The following is a 9,443-nucleotide window of genomic DNA, read 5'->3' as shown; positions in this document are numbered from 1 at the left end:
CTCCAATTTAATGTAGACTGGATTTGGAATATTAATTAATAATTAATTAGTTTCCAGCACCTACTCCAATATAATGTAGACTGGAGTTGGAATAATAATTAATAATAATTAGTGTCCAGCACCTACTCAAATTTAATGTAGACTGGAGTTGGAATATTAATTAGTACATAATTAGTGTCCAGCACCTACTCCAATTTAATGTAGACTGGAGTTGGAATATTAATTAGTACATAATTAGTGTCCAGCATCTACTCCAATTTAATGTAGAATGGAGTTGGAATATTAATTAATAATTAATTAGTGTCCAGCACCTACTCCTATTTAATGTAGATTGGAGTTGGAATATTAATTATTACATAATTAGTGTCTAGCACCTACTCCAATGTAATGTAGACTGGAGTTGGAATATTATTTAAAAATTAATTAGTGTCCAGCACCTACTCCAATTTAATGTAGACTGGAGTTGGAATATTAATTATTACATAATTAGTGTCCAGCACCTACTCCAATTTAATGTAGACTGGAGTTGGAATAATAATTAATAATTAATTAGTGTCCAGCACCTACTCCAATTTAATGTAGACTGGAGTTGGAATATTAATTAATAATTAATTAGTGTCCAGCACCTACTCCAATTTAATGTAGACTGGAGTTGGAATAATAATTAATTATTAATTAGTGTCCAGCACCTACTTAAATTTAATGTAGACTGGAGTTGGAATATTAATTAGTACATAATTAGTGTCCAGCACCTACTCCAATTTAATGTAGACTGGAGTTGGAATATTAATTATTAATTAATTAGTGTCCAGCACCTACTCCAATTTAATGTAGACTGGAGTTGGAATATTAATTATTACATAATGAGTGTCCAGCACCTACTCCAATTTAATGTAGACTGGAGTTGGAATATTAATTAGTACATAATTAGTATCCAGCACCTACTCCAATTTAATGTAGACTGGAGTTGGAATATTAATTATTAAGTAATTAGTGTCCAGCACATACTCCAATTTAATGTAGACTGGAGTTGGAATATTATATAGTACATAATTAGTGTCCAGCACCTACTCCAATTTAATGTAGACTGGAGTTGGAATATTAATTAATAATTAATTAGTGTCCAGCACCTACTCCTATTTAATGTAGATTGGAGTTGGAATATTAATTATTACATAATTAGTGTCTAGCACCTACTCCAATGTAATGTAGACTGGAGTTGGAATATTATTTAAAAATTAATTAGTGTCCAGCACCTACTCCAATTTAATGTAGACTGGAGTTGGAATATTAATTATTACATAATTAGTGTAAAGCACCTACTCCAATTTAATGTAGACTGGAGTTGGAATAATAATTAATAATTAATTAGTGTCCAGCACCTACTCCAATTTAATGTAGACTGGAGTTGGAATATTAATTATTACATAATTAGTGTCCAGCACCTACTCCAATTTAATGTAGACTGGAGTTGGAATAATAATTAATAATTAATTAGTGTCCAGCACCTACTCAAATTTAATGTAGACTGGAGTTGGAATATTAATTATTACATAATTAGTGTCCAGCACCTACTCCAATTTAATGTAGACTGGATTTGGAATATTAATTAATAATTAATTAGTTTCCAGCACCTACTCCAATATAATGTAGACTGGAGTTGGAATAATAATTAATAATAATTAGTGTCCAGCACCTACTCAAATTTAATGTAGACTGGAGTTGGAATATTAATTAGTACATAATTAGTGTCCAGCACCTACTCCAATTTAATGTAGACTGGAGTTGGAATATTAATTAGTACATAATTAGTGTCCAGCATCTACTCCAATTTAATGTAGAATGGAGTTGGAATATTAATTAATAATTAATTAGTGTCCAGCACCTACTCCGATTTAATGTAGATTGGAGTTGGAATATTAATTATTACATAATTAGTGTCTAGCACCTACTCCAATGTAATGTAGACTGGAGTTGGAATATTATTTAAAAATTAATTAGTGTCCAGCACCTACTCCAATTTAATGTAGACTGGAGTTGGAATATTAATTATTACATAATTAGTGTCCAGCACCTACTCCAATTTAATGTAGACTGGAGTTGGAATAATAATTAATAATTAATTAGTGTCCAGCACCTACTCCAATTTAATGTAGACTGGAGTTGGAATATTAATTAATAATTAATTAGTGTCCAGCACCTACTCCAATTTAATGTAGACTGGAGTTGGAATAATAATTAATTATTAATTAGTGTCCAGCACCTACTCAAATTTAATGTAGACTGGAGTTGGAATATTAATTAGTACATAATTAGTGTCCAGCACCTACTCCAATTTAATGTAGACTGGAGTTGGAATATTAATTATTAATTAATTAGTGTCCAGCACCTACTCCAATTTAATGTAGACTGGAGTTGGAATATTAATTATTACATAATGAGTGTCCAGCACCTACTCCAATTTAATGTAGACTGGAGTTGGAATATTAATTATTAAGTAATTAGTGTCCAGCACATACTCCAATTTAATGTAGACTGGAGTTGGAATATTATATAGTACATAATTAGTGTCCAGCACCTACTCCAATTTAATGTAGACTGGAGTTGGAATATTAATTAATAATTAATTAGTGTCCAGCACCTACTCCTATTTAATGTAGATTGGAGTTGGAATATTAATTATTACATAATTAGTGTCTAGCACCTACTCCAATGTAATGGAGACTGGAGTTGGAATATTATTTAAAAATTAATTAGTGTCCAGCACCTACTCCAATTTAATGTAGACTGGAGTTGGAATATTAATTATTACATAATTAGTGTCCAGCACCTACTCCAATTTAATGTAGACTGGAGTTGGAATAATAATTAATAATTAATTAGTGTCCAGCACCTACTCAAATTTAATGTAGACTGGAGTTGGAATATTAATTATTACATAATTAGTGTCCAGCACCTACTCCAATTTAATGTAGACTGGATTTGGAATATTAATTATTAATTAATTAGTGTCCAGCACCTACTCCAATATAATGTAGACTGGAGTTGGAATAATAATTAATAATAATTAGTGTCCAGCACCTACTCAAATTTAATGTAGACTGGAGTTGGAATATTAATTAGTACATAATTAGTGTCCAGCACCTACTCCAATTTAATGTAGACTGGAGTTGGAATATTAATTAGTACACAATTAGTGTCCAGCATCTACTCCAATTTAATGTAGAATGGAGTTGGAATATTAATTAATAATTAATTAGTGTCCAGCACCTACTCCTATTTAATGTAGATTGGAGTTGGAATATTAATTATTACATAATTAGTGTCTAGCACCTACTCCAATGTAATGTAGACTGGAGTTGGAATATTATTTAAAAATTAATTAGTGTCCAGCACCTACTCCAATTTAATGTAGACTGGAGTTGGAATATTAATTATTACATAATTAGTGTCCAGCACCTACTCCAATTTAATGTAGACTGGAGTTGGAATATTAATTAGTACATAATTAGTGTCCAGCACCTACTCCAATTTAATGTAGACTGGAGTTGGAATATTAATTATTACATAATTAGTGTCCAGCACCTACTCCAATTTAATGTAGACTGGAGTTGGAATATTAATTAATAATTAATTAGTGTCCAGCATCTACTCCAATTTAAAGTAGACTGGAGTTGGAATATTAATTAATAATTAATTAGTGTCCAGCACCTACTCCAATATAATGTAGACTGGAGTTGGAATAATAATTAAGAATTAATTAGTGTCCAGCACCTACTCAAATTTAATGTAGACTGGAGTTGGAATATTAATTTGTACATAATTAGTGTCCAGCACCTACTCCAATTTAATGTAGACTGGAGTTGGAATATTAATTAGTACATAATTAGTGTCCAGCACCTACTCCAATTTAATGTAGACTGGAGTTGGAATATTAATTATTACATAATTAGTGTCCAGCACCTACTCCAATTTAATGTAGAATGGAGTTGGAATATTTATTAATAATTAATTAGTGTCCAGCACCTACTCCTATTTAATGTAGATTGGAGTTGGAATATTAATTGTTACATAATTAGTGTCTAGCACCTACTCCAATGTAATGTAGACTGGAGTTGGAATATTAATTATTACATAATTAGTGTCCAGCACCTACTCCAATTTAATGTAGACTGGAGTTGGAATATTAATTAATAATTAATTAGTGTCCAGCACCTACTCCAATTTAATGTAGACTGGAGTTGGAATATTAATTATTACATAATTAGTGTCCAGCACCTACTCCAATTTAATGTAGACTGGAGTTGGAATATTAATTAATAATTAATTAGTGTCCAGCACCTACTCCAATTTAATGTAGACTGGAGTTGGAATAATAATTAATTATTAATTAGTGTCCAGCACCTACTCAAATTTAATGTAGACTGGAGTTGGAATATTAATTAGTACATAATTAGTGTCCAGCACCTACTCCAATTTAATGTAGACTGGAGTTGGAATATTAATTATTAATTAATTAGTGTCCAGCACCTACTCCAATTTAATGTAGACTGGAGTTGGAATATTAATTATTACATAATGAGTGTCCAGCACCTACTCCAATTTAATGTAGACTGGAGTTGGAATATTAATTAGTACATAATTAGTATCCAGCACCTACTCCAATTTAATGTAGACTGAAGTTGGAATATTAATTATTAAGTAATTAGTGTCCAGCACATACTCCAATTTAATGTAGACTGGAGTTGGAATATTATATAGTACATAATTAGTGTCCAGCACCTACTCCAATTTAATGTAGACTGGACTTGGAATATTAATTATTAATTAATTAGTGTCCAGCACCTACTCCAATTTAATGTAGACTGGAGTTGTAATATTAATTATTACATAATTAGTGTCCAGCACCTACTCCAATTTAATGTAGAATGGAGTTGGAATAATAAATAATAATTAATTAGTGTCCAGTACCTACTCAAATTTAATGTAGACTGGAGTTTGAATAATAATTACTAATTAATTAGTGTCCAGCATCTACTCCAATTTAATGTAGACTGGAGTTGGAATATTATATAAAAATTAATTTGTGTCCAGCACCTACTCCAATTTAATGAGACTGGAGTTGGAATACTAATTAATAATTAGTTAGTGTCCAGCACCTACTCCAATTTAATGTAGACTGGAGTTGGAATAATTATTAATAATTAATTAGTGTCCAGCACCTACTCCAATTTAATGTAGACTGAAGTTGGAATATTAATTATTACATAATTAGTGTCCAGCACCTACTCCAATTTAATGTAGACTGGAGTTGGAATATTAATTAATAATTAATTAGTGTCCAGCACCTACTCCAATATAATGTAGACTGGAGTTGGAATAATAATTATTAATTACTTAGTGTCCAGCACCTATTCCAATTTAATGTAGACTGGAGTTGGAATATTTATTATTACATCATTAGTGTCCAGCACCTACTCCAATTTAATGTAGACTGGAGTTGGAATATTAATTATTACATAATTAGTGTCCAGCACCTACTCCAATTTAATGTAGACTGGAGTTGGAATATTAATTAATAATTAATTAGTGTCCTGCACCTACTCCAATTTAATGTAGACTGGAGTTGGAATAATAATTAATAATTAATTAGTGTCCAGCACCTACTCAAATTTAATGTAGACTGGAGTTGGAATATTAATTAGTACATAATTAGTGTCCAGCACCTACTCCAATTTAATGTAGACTGGAGTTGGAATATTAATTAGTACATAATTAGTGTCCAGCACCTACTCCAATTTAATGTAGACTGGAGTTGGAATATTAATTATTACATAATTAGTGTCCAGCACCTACTCCAATTTAATGTAGAATGGAGTTGTAATATTAATTAATAATTAATTAGTGTCCAGCACCTACTCCTATTTAATGTAGATTGGAGTTGGAATATTAATTATTACATAATTAGTGTCTAGCACCTACTCCAATGTAATGTAGACTGGAGTTGGAATATTATTTAAAAATTAATTAGTGTCCAGCACCTACTCCAATTTAATGTAGACTGGAGTTGGAATATTAATTATTACATAATTAGTGTCCAGCACCTACTCCAATTTAATGTAGACTGGAGTTGGAATAATAATTAATAATTAATTAGTGTCCAGCACCTACTCAAATTTAATGTAGACTGGAGTTGGAATATTAATTATTACATAATTAGTGTCCAGCACCTACTCCAATTTAATGTAGACTGGATTTGGAATATTAATTAATAATTAATTAGTGTCCAGCACCTACTCCAATATAATGTAGACTGGAGTTGGAATAATAAATAATAATAATTAGTGTCCAGCACCTACTCAAATTTAATGTAGACTGGAGTTGGAATATTAATTAGTACATAATTAGTGTCCAGCACCTACTCCAATTTATTGTAGACTGGAGTTGGAATATTAATTAGTACATAATTAGTGTCCAGCATCTACTCCAATTTAATGTAGAATGGAGTTGGAATATTAATTAATAATTAATTAGTGTCCAGCACCTACTCCTATTTAATGTAGATTGGAGTTGGAATATTAATTATTACATAATTAGTGTCTAGCACCTACTCCAATGTAATGTAGACTGGAGTTGGAATATTATTTAAAAATTAATTAGTGTCCATCACCTACTCCAATTTAATGTAGACTGGAGTTGGAATATGAATTATTACATAATTAGTGTCCAGCACCTACTCCAATTTAATGTAGACTGGAGTTGGAATAATAATTAATAATTAATTAGTGTCCAGCATCTACTCCAATTTAATGGTGACTGGAGTTGGAATATTATTTAAAAATTAATTAGTGTCCAGCACCTACTCCAATTCAATGTAGACTGGAGTTGGAATATTAATTATTACATAATTAGTGTCCAGCACCTACTCCAATTTAATGTAGACTGGAGTTGGAATATTAATTAATAATTAATTAGTGTCCAGCACCTACTCCAACTTAAAGTAGACTGGAGTTGGAATATTAATTATTACATAATTAGTGTCCAGCACCTACTCCAATTTAATGTAGACTGGAGTTGGAATATTAATTAATAATTAATTAGTGTTCAGCACCTACTCCAATTTAATGTAGACTGGAGTTGGAATAATAATTAATAATTAATTAGTGTCCAGCACCTACTCAAATTTAATGTAGACTGGAGTTGGAATATTAATTAGTACATAATTAGTGTCCAGCACCTACTCCAATTTAATGTAGACTGGAGTTGGAATATTAATTATTAATTAATTAGTGTCCAGCACCTACTCCAATTTAATGTAGACTGGAGTTGGAATAATAATTATTACATAATTAGTGCCCAGCACCTACTCCAATTTAATGTAGACTGGAGTTGGAATATTAATTAGTACATAATTAGTGTCCAGCACCTACTCCAATTTAATGTAGACTGGAGTTGGAATATTATATAAAAATTAATTTGTGTCCAGCACCTACTCCAATTTAATGAGACTGGAGTTGGAATACTAATTAATAATTAGTTAGTGTCCAGCACCTACTCCAATTTAATGTAGACTGGAGTTGGAATAATTATTAATAATTAATTAGTGTCCAGCACCTACTCCAATTTAATGTAGACTGAAGTTGGAATATTAATTATTACATAATTAGTGTCCAGCACCTACTCCAATTTAATGTAGACTGGAGTTGGAATATTAATTAATAATTAATTAGTGTCCAGCACCTACTCCAATATAATATAGACTGGAGTTGGAATAATAATTATTAATTACTTAGTGTCCAGCACCTATTCCAATTTAATGTAGACTGGAGTTGGAATATTTATTATTACATCATTAGTGTCCAGCACCTACTCCAATTTAATGTAGACTGGAGTTGGAATATTAATTATTACATAATTAGTGTCCAGCACCTACTCCAATTTAATGTAGACTGGAGTTGGAATATTAATTAATAATTAATTAGTGTCCTGCACCTACTCCAATTTAATGTAGACTGGAGTTGGAATAATAATTAATAATTAATTAGTGTCCAGCACCTACTCAAATTTAATGTAGACTGGAGTTGGAATATTAATTAGTACATAATTAGTGTCCAGCACCTACTCCAATTTAATGTAGACTGGAGTTGGAATATTAATTAGTACATAATTAGTGTCCAGCACCTACTCCAATTTAATGTAGACTGGAGTTGGAATATTAATTATTACATAATTAGTGTCCAGCACCTACTCCAATTTAATGTAGAATGGAGTTGTAATATTAATTAATAATTAATTAGTGTCCAGCACCTACTCCTATTTAATGTAGATTGGAGTTGGAATATTAATTATTACATAATTAGTGTCTAGCACCTACTCCAATGTAATGTAGACTGGAGTTGGAATATTATTTAAAAATTAATTAGTGTCCAGCACCTACTCCAATTTAATGTAGACTGGAGTTGGAATATTAATTATTACATAATTAGTGTCCAGCACCTACTCCAATTTAATGTAGACTGGAGTTGGAATAATAATTAATAATTAATTAGTGTCCAGCACCTACTCAAATTTAATGTAGACTGGAGTTGGAATATTAATTATTACATAATTAGTGTCCAGCACCTACTCCAATTTAATGTAGACTGGATTTGGAATATTAATTAATAATTAATTAGTGTCCAGCACCTACTCCAATATAATGTAGACTGGAGTTGGAATAATAAATAATAATAATTAGTGTCCAGCACCTACTCAAATTTAATGTAGACTGGAGTTGGAATATTAATTAGTACATAATTAGTGTCCAGCACCTACTCCAATTTATTGTAGACTGGAGTTGGAATATTAATTAGTACATAATTAGTGTCCAGCATCTACTCCAATTTAATGTAGAATGGAGTTGGAATATTAATTAATAATTAATTAGTGTCCAGCACCTACTCCTATTTAATGTAGATTGGAGTTGGAATATTAATTATTACATAATTAGTGTCTAGCACCTACTCCAATGTAATGTAGACTGGAGTTGGAATATTATTTAAAAATTAATTAGTGTCCATCACCTACTCCAATTTAATGTAGACTGGAGTTGGAATATGAATTATTACATAATTAGTGTCCAGCACCTACTCCAATTTAATGTAGACTGGAGTTGGAATAATAATTAATAATTAATTAGTGTCCAGCATCTACTCCAATTTAATGGTGACTGGAGTTGGAATATTATTTAAAAATTAATTAGTATCCAGCACCTACTCCAATTCAATGTAGACTGGAGTTGGAATATTAATTATTACATAATTAGTGTCCAGCACCTACTCCAATTTAATGTAGACTGGAGTTGGAATATTAATTAATAATTAATTAGTGTCCAGCACCTACTCCAACTTAAAGTAGACTGGAGTTGGAATATTAATTATTACATAATTAGTGTCCAGCACCTA

This window comes from Lissotriton vulgaris, unplaced genomic scaffold (assembly GCF_964263255.1).
Source record: "Lissotriton vulgaris unplaced genomic scaffold, aLisVul1.2 SCAFFOLD_5661, whole genome shotgun sequence".
In the NCBI taxonomy this organism is placed as follows: Eukaryota; Metazoa; Chordata; class Amphibia; order Caudata; family Salamandridae; genus Lissotriton; species Lissotriton vulgaris.
This window is presented reverse-complemented; position numbering follows the sequence as displayed.